At 37.8% G+C, this 20,282-nt stretch overlaps 1 long non-coding RNA gene across 6 annotated transcripts in view; it reads left to right on the plus strand.

Annotated features, from left to right (window-relative positions):
* LOC120410399 overlaps positions 1-20,282 on the plus strand; it is an 85,842-nt gene that overhangs the window by 20,688 nt on the left and 44,872 nt on the right. For 5 of the 6 annotated variants that reach the window (XR_005602518.1, XR_005602520.1, XR_005602521.1 and 2 more), the window contains exons 2-3: positions 17,895-17,976; positions 19,193-19,276. This is a non-coding gene — a long non-coding RNA (uncharacterized LOC120410399). The remainder of the gene's footprint in view (positions 1-17,894; positions 17,977-19,192; positions 19,277-20,282) is intronic. The other variant, XR_005602519.1, reaches the window with a different exon arrangement.

Below are 20,282 nucleotides of genomic sequence, written 5' to 3' on the forward strand. Positions count from 1 at the left end.
TCCTGTTTGTCCTTTTTATCGTGGCTTTGTTTCCCTACTGATACCAGAAAGTTGAAAACAAACTTTTTCTTACTTTTTTTTTTTTTTTCTGCTGGACTGGTGAAAAGGAAAATATTAATCTCCAGCACAGCAAGGGAGAAGATGTGACAGAAACAGTAGCATGGTTTTCCCTGGCTGATAACGAGGCAAACTTTTTGATGTGGTTCATTTTGTGTTACTGGATATTGACCACTATGGGTGCAATTGCAAGTGTTATGAGGTACTTGTTTAGTTTTCACTGCTGCTAATGCTAAGTTCTAAACCTTCTACACTACTTTTTAATGCTCATTAGGCAAGAACAATTACTTTGCGTTCCTAATTCTTTATAGATGAAATTAATTCCCATTTTGATCATACCTTGGCTTTCTCCATAGCAGGGAATGTAAGCTTTTTGTTGCTTGCTCTGTAGATAATACAGTAGGTTAAAGGACACAGAGGCTTCTTTTGCGTAACTTGAGCAGTCTAAAGTTGGGCATGTGGTCTGTCCTCAACAGCTACACTCCCTCCCTAGTCAATGGAGAAAGAGGCACCTTCAGTAAATGAATTACAGTAATTCAGTCATTCACTAAGATAGGTGGGATGAATCATTGAGACACAGGATTTTTGTCTCTTTAGCAACTGCCAAAAGAATTTGGCTGATAGCTTGGGTAAAATGCCTGATTCTCAGATTGCTTAAGTGAATCTGGATGTTAGCAGTCTGTTTTTGCATAATTACAAAGTATTTTTCTGTTTCTCAAAAATAATTTCCATTTGTTGGTATCCAATGCCATCATTTCCTGGTATAAATAATTTGATCCATGTTTTGGAGAGAAGAGGAAAAATGAGTAATAAAACTACAAATATGAGTGACCACTCAGCTAGTTTGGTTTTTTATAATTGTTCTTCAGAGGTAATGTATGTAATTAAGTATCTGGGCTTTTTTGTAGCCTGAGCTCAGCCTATGTAACACAAAATCCAGTCTTAACATTTCTGAAGCCTGAAAACTTCTTGTTGCCAATAGCAGTGCCCATGCTCAGATAAGGACTAGGTTAAGTTTCAGCGCCTGGCTCTTTCCAGCTTGCAGTTGAAATAAAGCTTTTGATGAGACATTATTCAAGGCAGAGTTAGATGATGCTGATCCAGACCGCTGTTTTAAATTATGCAGGACAATTTTCTACATTGCTGGAAAGCAGACTTTCAACCACCATTACCTTTCTGAAGGAATCTGACAAGTTCTTTTATTAGATACCATTACTTTTCTACAGATCAGGTGGACTTTGGAAGTCTATGCTTCCTGCATGGTTACTGACTTTTTATTTTATTTATTTTTCCTAGAGCCATCCATCAGTCATTCTGGTTTTGACTCACTGGCATGACCCTCCTCCAGGAGCTGGAGGTGCAGGACAAGGCTTGTCCTTCTGGGCCTGCTGGGCTTCTGCTGTCCTCACTGCCAGTGCCTCTCCCAGCCCTCTGGCAATGGTTCTTGGCTTTCATCTTCTCTCCCACAGCCCAGAAAAGGCTTTGGCAGGGTCAGGCCAGTGCAGAAAGGCAGATTTACTCAGCCTGTGAGGGCTGACTCTGCGCTGCCTCTCTCCTTGGCGCCTTCTTGGCTGGCACCAGGAGCATGAAGCAGAGACCCAAAGCATTTCAGGTGGAGATACAGCATTTGCAGTACAGCATTTCTTGGGACTGGGCATCCTCTGCTCACTCTCTTTCTTGCTCTGTAGAGCCCAATAAAACCTGAGCACTGGCAGAGGATGTCTTGGGAGCAGCTTTTCCTTCAGGAAGCTCAAACCCCCATGCCACTTCCTTATTCTGTGTGGTGGCAGCCTGTGCATGGGTTTATCCCTGTCAGAGCCCGGTCTCAGGGCTTCTCCTTTTCCTCCACCTCCCCAATATGCTGTGAAGTTGAGGATTCCCACTTTTGCTGCTCGCCCTCTACCCTGCACCAGCATCTTGGTTTAGAGGCTCCCACTCTGCTCAGGAACAACACAACTGATTCTGGCCACCATGTTTTAGTTCTGCTCATTCTGAGAGAAAATAGATGGATTTCCACTTGCTACTGAAATAACAGCAGGTAATAAATAATATATTTATTTTTACAGTACCAGTTTCAAAATGACATTATTAATACAATGAAATTAATACACAGAGGAATTTTTTCCGCATTGGATCTTCAGAAAACTTTTACATTCATGCAGAAAGAAAATGGGTGCTGTAGTTCAGCAAGGTATGGGAGCTGTTGGATGTTATCTGAAGGGCTCTGTGTGTGGAAAGGCAGCCTTGGGTGTTCATGCTTTGCTCTAGCTTTAATGTCTTGGAAGCTGTGCATTCAAAGTATAAGCGATGAAGGAGGGTGGTTATAGAGAGGCTGGCAGGGATCATCCTTTTAAGTAATATGAGCATTTTCTAATATCATGAGAAAGGAGAGGAGTTAAATTCAGGAGGGGTGAGGGAATTCTACCTAGTAGGAGCTTTCACAGCAAAGGGTAAGATGGGTTTTTCTCTGAGAGCTGATGGAAGGATCCCTCTGGACACATGGTGTCTCTTAATGAGACAGGTTGTGAACTGGAATTTGGATCATAGCCCACAAAATTTAGGAAGAAAAAAAGGCAATGCTAACCTATACTTTGTTCCTTCATTCTTATTAGTACCCCCACAGCCAAACATCTCTCATGTCCCAGGATGTGTGCACGTGGGGTCATTTGAAAGCTTATGCCCCACATTCAATATATGGCAAACACAGGCAGCGGCAGATGTGCTATAACTGGTGTTGCTTATTTTATCCCCGTGCATTATAATGTGCAGTGTTGCTTAAAGTCCATATTAAGATTTCTGGACTAAGGGCTTACTTTTGCTGGCATGGGGTATGTATAAATCACAGCACAACTTATTCTTTTTGTAGATCTTGCTGTGGTGCTGGTGGATTTCCTTATAATAAAGCAAATGTCACCATAACCACAGAATGATAGGAAATGCTAGCTGTGGCCAAGTTATTTCACAAGAAGGTTTTTATTATGAAAATGGTATTTCCTCTTAAATGAACTCAATGCTTATTGCTTCCCAGTATATAATTTAGAGTAAAATAGATTCTCAAGACGTTATTGCTAATTAGGAGATATGGAGAATACATGCATTGGATTATGACTTGGTAAATTTATCTTTAAAAAGGAGCTCTGTTCCCTGTTGATGTCTCTTAGAAATATGCAAGAAAGACACAGAAAAACCAGCACAGGCTAACACATCTTCAGTTCTTTTAAAGCAATAGAAGTCCGGGTTTCATGGAGTTAAAAAGTTTGCTTGCAATCTTCCCTAGGAACATGATGCAATTCATTCCTATTTGAACTTTAGATTTAGTAGGTACTTTTCCTGAGTGTTGGCATGGGTTTTTTTAGTTGTATGAGATGCGTTTAGTACCTTTTAAAAGAAATTCTGTCACTCATGGGATGGGGAAGGTCTTTTTTAGCTCTGCCTCATAGTAATATAATGATGGAGTCAGAGGAACAGATGAAGTTTGTATTTTGTATGATAAAAAGCTAAAGAAAACTGTTAGGAAAAATCACCACTGGGCCAAATCTTTGTACTGTCTTTGTTTCATCATCCATAACAAACAGGTACTCCTGGAAGAAATTGTCTTCGTGATGATTTTTGTTTGTTTTAAAAACTCAACAGGGCTACTCCCTAGGAATTAGAGGCCAGTCAGTGGGAGGTCAGAGTGGAAAGCAGAGGCACAAAGCTGCAACTCCTCTAACAAGAGATGAAATTATGTCCATGTGTTTCTCTAATAAGCAATTTGCATTAATCGCTTTCTGGTAGCCTCGCTAGTGTGTGTCCATGGAGGGATGTTCTTTCCCAAGCATTGATTGCCATTGTGCATGTGAGTTACTTTCAACGTATTTTCTGATCATATTCAATATGCACACAGAAAGGGTTGCAAGAGGAATATTGCAAATGAGATTTTAATAAAAATTACAATTATAGCAAAATGTTTCAATACCAGCGCTATCTTTATTATTGACACAGTAATAGAAGAGAGGCAAGCACAGTAATTAACCGATCAATCAATTCCAGTGTTATGCAGATTTTCTGCAAAGAAAAAGAGACAGTTCTGTTCACACACCATGGACTGATTCTTTGCTTGAAAAATAAGATTTTTGCTTCCTTTTTTCTTCATGTAGTCTAGTCATTATGACCCATGTAAGGAAGTCTGGGAATTCATACTGAATTTACAATATGACTGTCTGAAATCAATAATATGTCAATAAACAACATTTGTTATATGTAAGCAAGCTATGACCATATTGATAGGGATAGACCAAGTTCTAGCTTTCTCTACTGGAATCTGTATCTGAAATTCATGATGACAGTGAGCCTCATTTAAAAAATAATTAAGAAATTGCGCTCTCATGCCTACCCAGAGAGAGGGGAGCATTGTGCTGCAGGTTTGGATTTCATATGTAAGTAATGTGTTATGGCAAGTGCCCTTATAGGCTGATCTGCTCCTGGCAGTAGTGGAGCTGCATCCTTCATCCCATTCAGGTTACTGTCACTTCAAGACTGAAAATTAAGCTGGCTGTAGCTGTGTTGGCAGGTGGAATCAAGCTAATCAGCCCAGTGTCAGGGTCCAGGCAAGGCCATTGTGGCCTCTGAAAGCTGTAAAGGAGCTTCAAACTCTAGGTAGGGGTAATGTACACAGTATATCCTGTAGTATGATACCTTTATAGCATCATTTATGTCCTTGAATATAATTGTTTTAATTAAATATAATTGTTTTGATAGTCTATCTTTGATTAAAAGTGGTTAGTCCCATTGCTGGAGTCATTCCTTTTTTAAAGCAGACTCAGTAACTAAACTGAACAAACGGAGAAACAGTTTGGTTATATAAGTATATTACCTCTGAGCCCAAAGTGGTCATCCTCAGTATGTTAAGTTTAAAAATATTTCCAGTCCTAACTCTGTAGAAGGTGCTCACAAGGGACAAATAGCTTAATATTGACATAGCCTTAAATATATTGAAAATACATAAATCAGAATAATGAGATTCATAAATATGTTAATATTAATGGGGAAACCTTTAGGGAAATGTAGTGTAAAATCAAAGGAAAAGATGAACTTGAGATGTAAGAAATGATTCTAGTTAAATGAATAAAAAATTGGATATTTTGTTCCTCAAGTCAGAGAAAGACATTACATCCTTTTGAAATGGTGCTTATGTCTTTAATACTGTTATAAACAGACCGCAAAAAACATTAGGGAAAAAAATCTAAAGGTTTCTGTAAAAGCCTGATAATAAATTAAAGCACTGGAATGATTTGTTTTTCGCATCATGGAAGGAGGAAAGCACCATGAAGCCCTTCTTTCAAAAATTCTCTCTAGAATCGATTGACTAATTCTACACTGAATTTCAAGGCTATAAAACTTTATTAGCAAGAAGAATATGTATATTGTTATTCATTTGTTCACACTGCAATGGTTAAGGTCCTGTCAGCATTTCCATTAAAAACCCCTATAATTTAACAGGAAACTTCAACTCACATAAAAATACGTTCAGGATGCATTTGACAAAAGGGGTACTCTAACCAGATTCTCAAAATTAGTTCTATTTAGATGATGGCTTGAAAAGAAGTGAGTCATGTTCTTAGAGGTACATAGTCTCATACCTTCTGCAAAGTACCACCAATGTCAGCAGCTGCTGAACCAGTGCTCTTTATCTCCCTCTTCCCTGGCTGACCCCCACTGTCCATCTGCTGTTGCACAAGGAAGCCCATACCTTCTGTCTTGCTTCCAGTTACTGTGCCAGGTTTGACTTCTCTGCATTATTTACATTTGTTGGGCTGTGTGATTTTTGTCTTGAAAATTCTTCCATGGAGTTTTGACACTGTCCAGGGCATGGGACACATTCTACATGCAAAGATCCTGTGTTGTCTGGACTGAGATTCTGATGAAGGCTTCTAGGGCAGCTGCACTGTCTGTGGATGAGGACCCAGTTCTGCCCCAGGTCAGGGAGCTGAGAGTGATGCACAGATTGCTGAGCTTAAAGCCCAAAGTGGTGCTGGGCTGGCCCAGCCTGATGTCCCCATTTCAGGGGTCCTGGGGCTGAACCCATCTTAAACCCTACACTAAACTCAGCAACTGCACTGGTGCGGAGGGGTATCTTCCCAGTCCCTTCCTCAAGCAGTTTGAATGTGAATAACCACATCCTCTGCAAAAAGCTGAAATTTGTGTCTTAAGATCAGTGCATCTTGATATGGCAAGATACGTGTTACTGCCAATGACTTAAACAGATGTTTGTTGTACATGTGCCTAAGAAAGAATATAACTCAGGAGTGTTCAGACAGAGTTTGTTAGCAAAGTAAACTTTGACTGTTGAAACTACCACACCTTCATGCTTTAAGCACAGTGTAGGGGCATCACACCTCTAGGATGTCAGACAAACCCAAGTTCTGCACTGATCACTGGTGAGCTGGGCTTGTCAGGGTGGGAAACAAGATAGTTTAGATGCTTTTGTTTTCTAACTATATCAAAATCTTCATTGAATGGCTCAAAAATCTGTTTGATTAAGGTTGCAGAAAATCATGGGGCTTTCTGAGCAGTAATGAAGTTTGTAAAAATTTTCAGATTCTCTACTGCTTAGCTGCGCTGCCTGCTGTGTAACAGTGGAAGTCAGACTGTAAAATACTGTTTGCTCCATTTCTTTAAAGTTCCATCAAAGATTGCTCTCATTCATGTGTAGCTGACTACTGTACATCAGCAGTGTTTTCAAATCTCAAATCAATATCCTGGATGTTTCCAGAGAAATTAATTAGTCTCACTGAGGAGTTACTTTCCTAGTTTGGAAAAAGCCCCCTTCGCTCCTGTTGGTATTGACTACACAGTCAACTGGATAGACACAATGTTTACCCTCCTAAGAGGTCAATTTAACTGCTCCAGGCAATACAGTAAATGTAAGAACACACTTTTCTGCTGTTTGGTTTGGAGGCATTGACCACACACAGACTCTTGGTTGAGTAAAATTGTTTCAGGCTATTGTTTCACTACCCATTTTTATGAATACCTATCCTTGATTCCAATATGATTCTTAAATTAGTAATTTTCTGTTTAGGGATGGTCGCTTCCCTAACAGCAGTATATATATATATAAATCTTTATTTATTTCAAGGGAAGCAGACAGACCTTATCAAAAGGAAGCTGTAGAATTAAATAAGACATGTAAATACTGAAATTATGAAATCCTACAAAGTGCATTAGAAAATAATTTTTCCAAAACACAAGCTCATTAATATAATTTGCATATATTTCCACAACAGTACTTATATGTTTATAGTATCTTCCAGTGTAGGAGTGATGCAATATTTGTCATGGAATCAGAGCTGCCCTTCACATTTTTACATAAGGTATTTCTGCAGGAATGTGCTGCCTTCCCCATGTAACTTAGAGATATCCATTTTTAAAACTACATGAAAAGTATATTTGAGCTGTTTATGCTTACATGGTGCAGATTTTTATGAGAAATTGATGACTTCATTGTAGACTTTGGATAAGTGTTGCAGTGCTCCCAGAGCTTCAGACCTCCCACCCCTTGTTCTCAAGTAAAAATTTTGGAAACTGGAAAATTTCATTTTGGTATTTCCTAATGAAATGGTTTTATTTTATTTATTTTGTTTTCCATTTTCTATCACTGAACATTTTCCTAAGAAATACCTAGGAAACCCCACAAACAAAAATCCCAGCAAGCTTAAGCGGCCTGAAAATGAAAGGATGTTTTTTTGGGCTGCCTTGCACTGGCTTTTAACCATTGGTCTTAAGGTCTCCAGTTTATAATGTTAGCATGTCATCAGGAAATTAAACCAGTAGTTAAATTCTCCCCTTATCTAAAACATCCTAGCTCAGTTAAAGTTTACTTCCTAAGAGATAATGTGAACTGTAGGACCACTGAACTCTTTGTTTCAGCAAATATTTCAATATTTTGTGTGTCTCAGGAGCCAGTGAGATTGTCCTTTAGCTTACTGTTTTGGGCACATAGTGAGCAGATAGGAGACATGGATCAAGGGCCCCTTGAGCAGAAGAGGAATTCAAACACACCATTTTCTGTGGGGAGGTGCTCTCAGAGAGGGACTGCTTTCTTTTCACTTTTTGTTGTAGTCCTCAGTAATTTTGAGGTGAAACTGTAACTTTGGAAATAACTGAATAGGTTTTTGCTGAAAACCACATTTGATGAATGTTTTATTTGCTGAAAAATCCATCAACTCTGTGTGAATAATTATGGATTTAAGTAAATTCTCTCTAGAGAGTGTATCAGATCATTTTAGAGTGCATAAAGTTAGAAACCCAGAAAATGTTCTGCAGTCAGCTTCCTGTACGTATGTTAAAAGTGGGAAGCCCTGTTGGGTTTTCCTTCCTATGACAGCTTGCCCATAACTCTTTAATCAGTTTTCCATAGCTGAAAAGTGTTGCTGGCTTTGTTTATTACAGAGAACTGTGGTCTGTGTTTTCTTCTTGGTATACCCAACATGAATCATGGTTTATAAACATCCTGTTGGTATTGGTCGAATAACTGGGGACTTAATGAGACTTTGATCTTTTCAAGTAACTCACATATAAGGCACAATGTCGGTACTCTTCAAAGTGTTAACATGAAAAAAAAAAAACCCAAAAATTCCTCATACAGGAAAAAAACCCTTCCATGAGTGTAGGATGTACACTGAAACGGGTAGTGTTTCTAAGAATATATCTTAAACTCCCTAACATATTTTGATCCAAGGAATACAACAACTGATTTGATTTCTTTCTGCTGTTTTATAAGAATATATTCAGGAATTTGTTTCAAGAGCTGTGAGAAGGGTGGGCTATTCTGTAATCCTGACTTTTTAATTATTTTTCTTTGTTTTCTTCTGCTATTTTAAAAAATATCCTAAATACACACTGCCTAACATCAGTGATAGAAATGGTTATATACATGGTAATATAATTATCCTTTAGCAAAGTCCCATTTCTTCTTGGGTCTAAGGATGGCAAACAGTGCTTCATGTAAAAACAGTTTTAAAATGACATAATTTATGATGCAAGTATTCTGAAAATAGAGCATTTGTGAACCAGTCAAGTGTTATGAAACAGTTTTTAGAAACATCATTTACAAGGTGGGGTTTTTTGTTTGGTTTTTTTTTTGGTTTTGTTGTTTTTGTTTTTTTTTTTTTCCCAAACTTGACAGTCCTTTAAAGATGACCCTGTGGAGTACAATAGATGGGACAAACAGTGAGAGACACTTTTCAGATTGCTGTTGAATAACATCTAAAGCTTCGTGGTGGCCCCTTTGATGTGAACCCAAGGGGACTGACCACCTGTGTTGCTTTGTGCAGTGATGATTTGTTAATCAGGAAAACAAGAAATACAATATGGCCTCAAGTAAACCTTTAAGGAATCATAGATTAAATTTAGGGTTTTTATCGTGATCTTTATAGCAGTCTTTATACAAAATAAGTAATTTCACCAATGCTATTAACTGCTTAATCCAGTGGGTTTGCATCTAGACTTCCAAGACCATAGTTTTTTCATTTTTAGATGTATTTTCCATATATCTCCTACATTAAACTGAATAAAACAGGTTAGGATTTTAAAAGGTCAATCAATGTATATGACCATTTCCTTTTTTACAGCTTTACAGATGTGAAGTTCACTCAGGGGTTTTTGCTTCACAAGTCATTACAGATTATTGAAGATATTTCTGGAGTAGCCACTACTAAAGCAAAATCTCCTGTGGCCTGATTTGTTCCCTAAGAATAAACAAAAGAACTAACCATTATTATTTTACAGACATTTAGAAAGATGAAGTAACCTGGTATTTTATAAGATAATAAATGCTGATGTCTACACTCTTGTTTCCATGGATTTCAATACTTATCAATGAAGCAGTTACAGATATTTTTCAATTTTTATATTGGCTGTAAATCAACCATTCTGCAGTCATCTGAAGTAGTAGTAAATACCACCTCTTTATAATTTCCTGAACATAAAAATTATATCTATTTCTTCAATTAGGAAGTTAATGTCAAGAGGATATATTAAAGCTTGAATTTCAGAAATAAAGTGCTGGACTGGTGAGCATCACAGTATTTAAGGTACTTGCCAGTCATTTTTTCCTTTTCAGAGAGGAATTGCAAAGGGAAAAAAGAGGGATTGTTATAGATAAGCCTACAGAATACTGTCTTCTAGAATGTGTAATTTTCTTTGTCTACAGAGAGTTCCAAAAAATCGGTAATACAGGGTTTTCTTCAACAATGGCATTTTAGCTTGTCGTATTTTTTTGTAGAACACATATCTGAAGGAAGACTCATCATACATGTTTAGATGTATTTATGAGAGAGAAAATTGCTAGGGAATACTTAAAATACTAATATTCTTGGCTGAAGGGCTGAGTGATTGAGAAATGCCAGTTTGGTTCAGGCAAGGACACAGAGTTCAGTTCATGTCTCTAACATTGGTGTAAAGGAGGTCTAAGTCCACAAGGTTACGCTGATTTGAGTGTTAGGGGGAATGCATTAGTGTCCTCAGGGCTTGTTTTACAGGTGGCTAAGCCCACCTGGTGAATTTAAGTTTCAAATGGCTTACAGACCTTCCTCCTTATACAGGACCTGAAGTCAAATCTATCTTTTAGGATGTAGGCTATTAAGGGACAAGGCCAAGAGGTTCTGTTCCGTGGTGTGCTGAACATCTGATGAAAGAGAATGTCCTAAAAATTCCTCCAACTTTTGAGTCCTCAATACAGGGGCTGGGAGAAGCCGAGAAGCTTGGGGCTGTAGCTGTTCTAGGCTGGCTCTAGGCCCCCAGCTTTCAGTTCATGTCCAGAGGGCTTTTAGCTCACACGTGGGAGTGCACATTGTGGCACTTTTCAATCCAGACCCTGGAGCATTCAGAAACACAGGCACGGGCAAAGGTGGGAGCACATGCCAATCAAACCTGTGCGTTTGGGTAAAGGAGCTGCCTCCTTCCAGAGTGGCAACCTGCTTAAGAGGTGGGGTAGAATAAAATGACATAAGCCCAGAAGTAGAACTATAATAAAATCACATGGGCAAAGTTCTCCTACTACTTTGTGCCGCAAGTTTTATTAGTAGTGCTCATTCTTTTTCCAAAGCGTGCCCTTGTGATACAACTCCATGTTAAGGATATTCTACTGTCATCCAGATAAATGTGTTCCTACCTAAATGCTACTGCAAGCTCACGATTTCCACTTAGGATTTGTTTAGTTCTGTTTAGTAACTCTTTTCTCTTTTCAAGAGAAGTGTTGCTGTTTTTGCCTTGTTTACTTTAAATCCACCGTTGGGATTAGTTTGGTTATTTACTCTTAATAATGGAAATAAGTCAAAGGGGAAATGCTTTTCACACTGAGCAGGCACCATGTTCTCCTGGAATGAGCATTCTTTTCCTTTGTTTTTGAAACAATCTTTTGATTTCTTTGGTTTTCCTTTCATGATGTTTAGGGGAAAAGGAAACTGCTGTTGAATACGGGATGCCTGGGATTTCTGTTTTACATTAGACTTTTTTAAATATTTGAACTCTGCTTTGTGACGGAACAAATTAGAGCTGAAGCTGCAGGGTGGGTAAGGAGTTTCAAGGTTTCCTTATTTGATTTTCAGGGGTCTATATTTACCCTACTCCATTTTATCCTGTGAAGTACCCTTTCTGCTCCTACTAAACAGTCTTTTTATTTGTAGCAGGCTTCTAAACTCAGTTACCTGCACAGCAGCTGCCAACCTTCTCTACTGCTATGTCATAAGAAATCCAACCAAACAACAAAACCCTAATAAAAATAGCAGATTTCTTCTGTTATGTGCTTTGACAGACAGATGAAAATTTCCCATACGCGCTGTTTCATTTTTGTTTATTCTCTCTGCCTATCTCAAAGCACAATTTTTTGTAGCTTGCTTTCAGCTTTAAGAAAAGCAAAACCTTAAAGCAGTGTGTTTTCCTTTCCTTAGTAAGAAGCCGTTGAATTAGAGACCTGCATGTTGCAGTTTTGTTCAGTGGGGCTCATACAGTGCTGGCACTGCAAATTGGTGCCTTCCCAGAGTCCTAGCAAGGCTCCATCTAGAAACCAGTACTTGGTTCAGATGCTTGTGACAAGGGGATGTGTAATCTCCTTGCTTCTGTATTGGGTTTATTTGCTGCGTGATGGAAACTTGAGGGAGATTCACTTGCTCAGTAAAAAGGAAAGTGAGATGAAACTCATTTCCTAACATATTTTATCTATGCCAGCAGTTTGGTAGTTCTTATATACAGTAAGCAATAAAACTAGTTAAAAGATCATTAAATAACTCCCATGAAGTTATAACAATGCAATAAAAAATCTAACCAACACAGAGCACCTTGCATCATGGAGCCCTTTAATCAGTTTTTTTCCTGGGCTGGGTTCAGACCAGTGACCATAAATCTACCAGCTATCCAATCTCCAGCGCTGCGTTTCCTCTTTTGCTCTGAGATCCTGGGCCACCATGGAAGGAGAAATCTGAAATCTTGCTGTAGTCACTGTGGTGTGCCAAGCAGCTGTTCAAAGCTAGAGAAATTGCTTTGAACAAGGCAGAGAGAAGTTCTGATTTTAAACTTCTATATTAAAGTGGTAATGAAATGTATTTTTGTACATAGCTTTGAAAATCCCTACTGTGGAATCATGCTCTATCAAGGGTCATTTTAATAACATTGATTGTTAAAAGACACAGCTCCCAGTGTAAAACCAGAACTCATTAGAATTCAGGATAGAGCTGATTACAGAGGAATGCGTAAAACTGAATATTAAGAAGATTAAGGAGAGCTGGATATCAGTGCTATATTCCAAAGGGAAATCCACCATGTACTTACTGTCCCAATCAGTGGTACCCAAAGGCAATGTGTACCTCTGTGCATGTACCCTATTGGAGAGGGAACTCTGAGTTTGGCCAAGGGTAACTATAAATATTAAAACTTTTATTATCAATGTTTGATAGAAACATAAAAAATTTATAGTTGTATACAAGTTCTTTCTTTAGCAGAGGAAACACATGAGATTTTGTACTGCCACTGTTAAGTCACTCTTTCAGACAAAATCTAATTATTTCTCCCCGAATTTCTTTCTTTAACAGAGGTGGCATCATCCGAAAGAAGTAAGAGAAAATGAATAGCTGAAGCCCTGTATATAGCTAAATAGCAGATTGTGTATCAAGGTCATTCAGATAGGCTGCTGTGCTATGTATTGTTTCTTTTTCTTTTTTTTCTTTTTTAGTTTCCAATCCCCTGGTCTCTCTGCCTCCTTTTGCTATTCAGTATGTGTTTGTCACAGACTCTCTCTTGTTTAGAAACAAATGCATTCAGACATCTTTGGTACTTAGAAAAGCCGTCTCAAATTATAGCAATCATTAGCATAACAGGAATACATAGGAGTTATCCAGCATGTGGAAAAAAACCTATGAAGCCTTCAATGCACTCTGTAACTGTATGAGAGGGAAATTAGAGATAGCTACCCAATTGTGAATTTCCATGCCCCTATAACATGCAAACAGAATTACTTTCCGCATTGTTGAGAAAATTCATTAAGCATATGTAGAATCTGAAGAATCTTGTCTTGTAGTGGGAAGCTGTATGAAATGTAGCAACACTTACGTGTTTAAAATATGATTATCAGAATTGAAACATAGAATTAACCAATCTTATATCATTTATGATAATGGAACAATAAATGTAAACTTCCTGAAAAATACAATGTGCAAAGAAACTAATTTAGAAACTAACAGACAGAAGTGGCACTAGTATCATTCTAGAAATATATTTTATAGTTCTGTTGTGAAGTGTACAAAAAATCAGGACATGTGGGGTTTCTACATTTTACTGCTGTTTTCTACCTTCTCAGCTGGTGTCTTTTAAGTGACAGAGAGACAGTAGTTACTGGGACCCTTTCCCCCTCCCAGCATCACCTCAGTAAGGCCCCAGCTTGGCTGTACCTCTGTGTGATACTCTGCAATAAATAGTCAGTAATCAGCTCTTTAATTTGTCTTGGGTCCTTTGCAAGACTAGTAACATTATTGTTGCAGAGGCACTTGAAAAATACATAGGGAGGATAAAAAAACCCCCAAAACAACAGAAACCAGCCATTTAAAATAGTCTCCGAGGCTACCTATCTTCCCATGTATGGTTACTACCATGCTGCCATGGCCCGACTGCAGTTATTTTCCCTGTGGAAAATAACGTGAATCCTTTTGGCTTTCATGCAAACTACACTGTGTGGCCAACAGAGTGTGAATTTTCCTATATTTTGAGCAAAAATGCAATATGTTTATGGTGACACTGCTATTGCACTAAGTTACAAGATTCACTTCAGTTACATTGCTATAAGTTTATTTAATTTAGATTAACAAAACCCATCATAGTATTAAGATAATCAAAACTGTGTAAATAACAGAAGCTTCTTTTGAATAAATAAATCTATTTTTGAATAGACAAAGAGTATAATACATTTTGCTGTAGTCTAGGACAAAATGCCGTGTATAAGAGTTTCAATAACTGTCCATGGACTGTCTTTGCTGTAAATGAATGTTTTTGAATAACACCAGTAATCTGAAGGTAATGAAAGCAGTTTATGCAAGGTGCAATAAACGGCCATTGTTGTGTCTACAGAACATTACTTTATGCTACTGTGAAGATGATGTCTTTTTAGTCTTCTATCTGTTTTGAAAAAAAAATAAAATTCAGAGGCCACTAGTCTGAAAGAAACAAGGACAAGATAATAACTAGAGATGCAATTAATCCCTGTGCTTTGGAATAGGACAAATTGTTACAACAATCACAGAGAAAGCTGTACAGAGGTTACAGGGAGGCAAGTTAATGCAATGCTTAAAAAAAGGGAACAAAGAGTGTTAGAAAGACCTAAATTACAAGAGCAAAGAAATGAAAATACTGCTTAATAAGAAACAAATGTTGCATGCTGTGTATTAACAGTGGAATGCTTGCAGAAAATATGGAAAAGTCTTTGTTTACTCAACCCTGACTCATGGGCAAAGGTTTACATAAACTGGGCTTCTCTCCTGATCATAAGTATGTGGGAAGTCCTACGGGGATGGCTAGTCAATAGAGGGCTTCTCACTCACTTGAAATCAGACAAATGTTTGGATTCAGTCACTCAGGGTAAAAACTTGGTTGCATAATTGTCAGCAAAAAGCTCCTATTTTATCACTGGGGCCAAAATCTCACTAATGCAGCAGGCTCCAGCTGTGTTGCCAGCACTGGTTTCTAAAGGAGCAGTGGAGTGCTGGCAGCCAGGATCCATGGCTGGATCCTAGCCCTGCTCCCGTATGGCAGCACATGTTGCTGTGGGGCTTCCCAAGCTGCTTCTGAGGCTCTCTTTCACTCACTGACAGGAATGAGCTTTTGTCTTATGTGCAAAGGAGGAAATGTGAGCAATAAAAGTCCTCCTTAATGAATATAGAGAGCAGATCCTGCTTTCAGTCATGCCCTTTCAACCTCACTGAAGTCGAGGCCATCTTGACTCATCAGGACTCTTTCAAGCCTGCATCACCTCCAGAAATCCAGAGAGCTTTTGGGATGTTAAGGACCAGGACCAAGAAACCAGAGGTTTATATAGTGGGACATCAGAGTGGGGAAGAGAAAATGCACCTAGAAAGGACCACAATGGTTCATATAAACCCTTATTACAGTCTATAGCAATTTAATGAAAGTAAGTCAGAATAAATAAATACTTGAGGTAGAACCAAGAGGCAGCTGACCCAGTCAGTTGACCTATTGCATCACTAAATTACCCTCCTCAAGGGGAAGGGATAAAAGTTCCATGGGTTTTGTGTTTTTTTTTTTCCTGCTTTAAAAAAAGTTTTAATAATTCAAAGAAATGCCTAATGTTGGTAAATTTACATGGTAAGTACTTGATGGATTGAATTAATTCCCTTCTTTGTGTGCTGACATCCTTCTCGCTGCATAGGGAGATTCTACAGATGTAGAGAAATGCTGCACAGGATGGGATATTTTTTTTATGGCATTTCCGTGTGCTTTAAATCTCTGAAGAGTTTTCTGTGTGTGTGCTTTATATTGAGTCATTAAGTACATTAAGTAAAAACAAGCTTATTCACAAACCAGCTTTGATCTAGGCTTCCTGTGATTTATCTCGGCTGCCTATAGCATGCACTGAAATTCTACCTGATTGTTATTAGCTCCCCAAATATTTATATCACTCTAGATAATCAATGCTTATCACAGCCAATACAGACGTTACAAGTTCCTCAAAGAACGGCACTGTCAGCATAATAGCATTTTAATTATTGCAGCATATGTTCTCAAATAAGTCTTTTCTTTCCAGTATCAATTTAAACTATACACATCTTATTAATAGGTGATGTTAAAAATATTGTACATGTAAATTACAGCTTTTCCCACTAAGTGTAAGAAGCAATAATGCAATGTCTTGGAGGTATAAATGTTCACTTAATTTAAATCATGTTGCTAGCACTGTTTTCTGTTTTCATTCCCTTGCGTTCGCACTCTCTACAGGATGTTTTTCATTCAACTGCTGTGTAAAACAAATTTGCTTGTGGGGGTTTGGTGATATAAAGCATCTGACTGGCACCAGTGCATTAGCTATTCTACATGTAGCTGAAAACATAAATTCAATATTTGGAGAAGTAGAGATAGCAGCATCTACTGGTTTAGAAGACTCAGATGACATGTTTTTGGTTATCAAGTGTGCTGCAAGTTCACGGGGAAGTTCCATGGAGAACACGCTGAGCCCTTCTGTCCCTCAGCTTCCCAACTTTATGTAGCCTCTTACTCCCTGCACCATTTTGAAGTTCTCCAAAAAGAAGTGCAATGCTTCTTTCTTTTATAAAAAGAAGTTTCAGAGAAAATTGTATTATTAACTTTGTAAGGGAGACTAAACGTTCATCTGTCTCCTAACAGAATCTAGTCTAGAAACCCCACAAAAATACTTCTGTAGGCAGCACAGTCATGCTTTGAAAAGGGAAATCACTCTTTATCTCTTTATAAAAGTACTTGCTGCTCATGCAAGTTATTAAGGACTCAGTTCTGAATCAGAATTCTGATTCTGTCTTTTGGATAGACACAAATCAGAAGATAGATATACAAATTGTTGTGAGGATTTTTCATGCTTTAGCTACCTAAAACTTTGACTCTCTCCTCTCTCCTAAAAACACATTGCTTTTATTACTGTTCTCATGCCACGAATCTGTAATTTTTTGTCTCTGATATATCCAGAATATACAGACACATACATATATGCCCCCAATGCCGATCTACAAAAGTTTGCTGAAATTCTTGGTACTTTCAACTCAATGAGTACAATAATCAAAGCTTTTCCTGAAAATACCTGTTCCTAATGTCACTGGATTAGTTCAAAATTTCAGCTTCTGTTCAAAATGCAGGCTTTCTGGAACCTCAAACCACCTAGTAAATCTGGACCTTTCAGGACTGACTTAAAAAGCTAAAACATAACAGTAGTAAGCTATCCGTCTATTTGGAAGGAGAGAATAATTTTGATAAACACTTATTTTAAAGTTTATAATCCATCCAAACAAATCTTCTGCTGCTGTTTCTTTTGCAGGCTTACACACTTGCCATTTTACAAATCATGCAATGTAATCATTGTGGGTCCCCAAAGCCTCTGTTTCTAGTCATGCTATCTGTGAAAGACATGTTTCTTCTGCTGGAAAATGATATATTGTATGTCATCTTTATTGTTATTTACTAGAATCATAGAATCATTTAGATTAGAAAAGACCTTTTAGATCATTGGGTTCAACCATAAATGAAGAATTTGGATGAGTGTGGTGGGTTTTTTTGAAGGAAAACTTTGCTTTTCTGGTTTTATTTATTAATATTTTTTTATTTTCCAGATTCAAAATGATAGCTCGAGCTCACTTATTGGTGCCATAAGATCACTGATCACCATCACAAGTTTGCAAACTAAAAAGCAGGGTAAAATTAAGTTGATTTAACTCAGAATTGAATGTAAACTCTTGTTCCTAAAAAACCAATTGCACGTATGTGGGTAATTTTCAATGCAGTGGATAAACTTTCATAATTCATTTGATTCCTTTCATAATTCATTTGATTGTTTCTGTACAACAGCTTTGCTGGTGGACTCTGACAAATGTGATACTCATGCTGTGTGAATGTCTCATATATGTACAAACTGTACCAATTCAAGGTAACAACCAGTGGGAATAAAGCACTACCTGCTGACCTGTAAATGTAAACAGAAAAGAAAATGGAAAGAAAAAAGGACCATGTTGGTGATGCAAATTACATTTTAGGATTAAGGAAATAGTCACTGGAAATAGTTGCTGTTGAGCAGACTCCTCTGTTTTCTATTAGAAGTGTATGAATCGTTTCCTTTACACTGTTGAAATATAGAGAAAGGGTTTTAATGCAGACAGTTAAATTCATGGTGACAACCCTTGTGGTGTACTTGGGATCTGTATCCTTGTGGGCTGGTCTGTTGCATTGATCTCTGAGGACAAAAATATCAGGAGATTGATTCAGTGCCACTGAACTTGTATGCACTAGAAGGGCAGTAGATTTAAAGTTTTCCTTCAGCATAGGTTGGTTGTCTTCAAGTAAAGTTTCAGGTCACTTCTGGGGCATCATTGCAGGTAAATGTGCACTGTGTTTATTAGTCTCTGGTAGATAAGAAGGTTTCAGTTTTAATGATTGCAAGATCAAATATTTGACAAAAAGTGAAAAGCAAAGACCGGAGGTATATATTCTAGAGTGAAAGAGGGAGGAGAATAATGAGTTTGAGAAGAATAAAACACAGATTTGTTAGTGGAAAAGAATGCTACAAAGGTCTCTGTGTGAATCTTTGGTTCCTGGAGTTTCTGCCAATTCCTTTTATTACTATTTCAAGTAACCAGGTACATATGGCATGTTTGTAAGTAAAGCAGTCAATGAAGTTAGTTACACCTCTGCATTTATTACCCTACCCCTGAGTATTATTAACTTTTACATTCCCCATAAAATATAATTTATCACTTAAATAATTTGCTTTGTGTCAGGGTTCAGTGTGCTCCAGTGCTTTCCTGCTCATTAAATGAGATATTTTTACTTAATGAGCCCAGAATGTCCTTTGCATTTAACATTAGAGTTGATTTCAAACACTCCATTTTTCTAACATATTCGTATGTAATTTCAGAATGTGGACTTCATTCCATAGTCTTACTCTGAAGAAAAAAGAGCTACAAAGAATAATGACCCATGACTTCTGGAGAGGAACACAGTAAGTATGGGTGAATAGTTTAAAAAACCCCTATTATCTACCTGCATTTTGCATTCTTTCAACTGGTTTGAAAGTCTGAGTTACTATTTGAGCCTGATGCTGCAGTTATTACATACATAATACTCCATTAGGAAAGCATTTTCAGAAGGGACTGCAAGATATGGATTTCCATGAAATTAACAGTATTTAAAAATAACCCCACCCTTAGATGTGTGTGCGTGATACCCTGATTCATGTAGCATCTAGTCTTTCAAATATACACAGTTCACATATAAAATAAATATCCACAGGATAAATAAACATCATAAAACTCTAGCAATATACCCCTAATGGGAATCTGGCTCATCTCTTTGCAATTGCAAATAATCACTTTGCAATTATTTAATAAAATCTGAGTAGAGAAACCCTCTGTGCAGTAAATCATTTGCTCATAATAATCACTGGAACCAAAAACCAGCCCAAACCTCTGAGCTATCTCAGCAATTCCAGGATAAACACTGTGCTGCTACACTTTAAATGGAATTTTGCCACCAGCTAGATCTCAAGGAGTCAGTGAGTAGTGTATGATGGATTCACAAGTGGGTGTTCATTTGAGTCCATTATAACGAATGTGGCCATCTGTGCATCAGCTGTACACCACTGACATGCAGGGTGCAAGTCTGATCAGTCAGGTGCTCAGGATCCATGGCAATGTGCATGGTGTGAAACACTCAATAAAGGATAGTAAAGCAGAAAATTAATCCCATTAAAATGTTAATATTGTAATATAGAATTTTTTTTCTTCTGAGTGACAAAAGAATAACTTGGGAAATAAGCAAACATACATTTATATTCAACTGAACTTACAACTTTTTTTCAGAGTATATTTGGCCATCATTAAATGTCATATGCACATTCTCCCATGGTTGCCTTGTCTCACCTGATTAAGAGCTTGGGCCTCTCTTTCTGTTTGCTCCTCTGGACCAGTTTCCTTGGCTGACCTCCTTTTCCTACAAGGCATGTGCAG

The sequence above is a fragment of the Corvus cornix genome, chromosome 8 (genome assembly GCF_000738735.6).
Source record: "Corvus cornix cornix isolate S_Up_H32 chromosome 8, ASM73873v5, whole genome shotgun sequence".
NCBI lineage: Eukaryota > Metazoa > Chordata > Aves > Passeriformes > Corvidae > Corvus > Corvus cornix.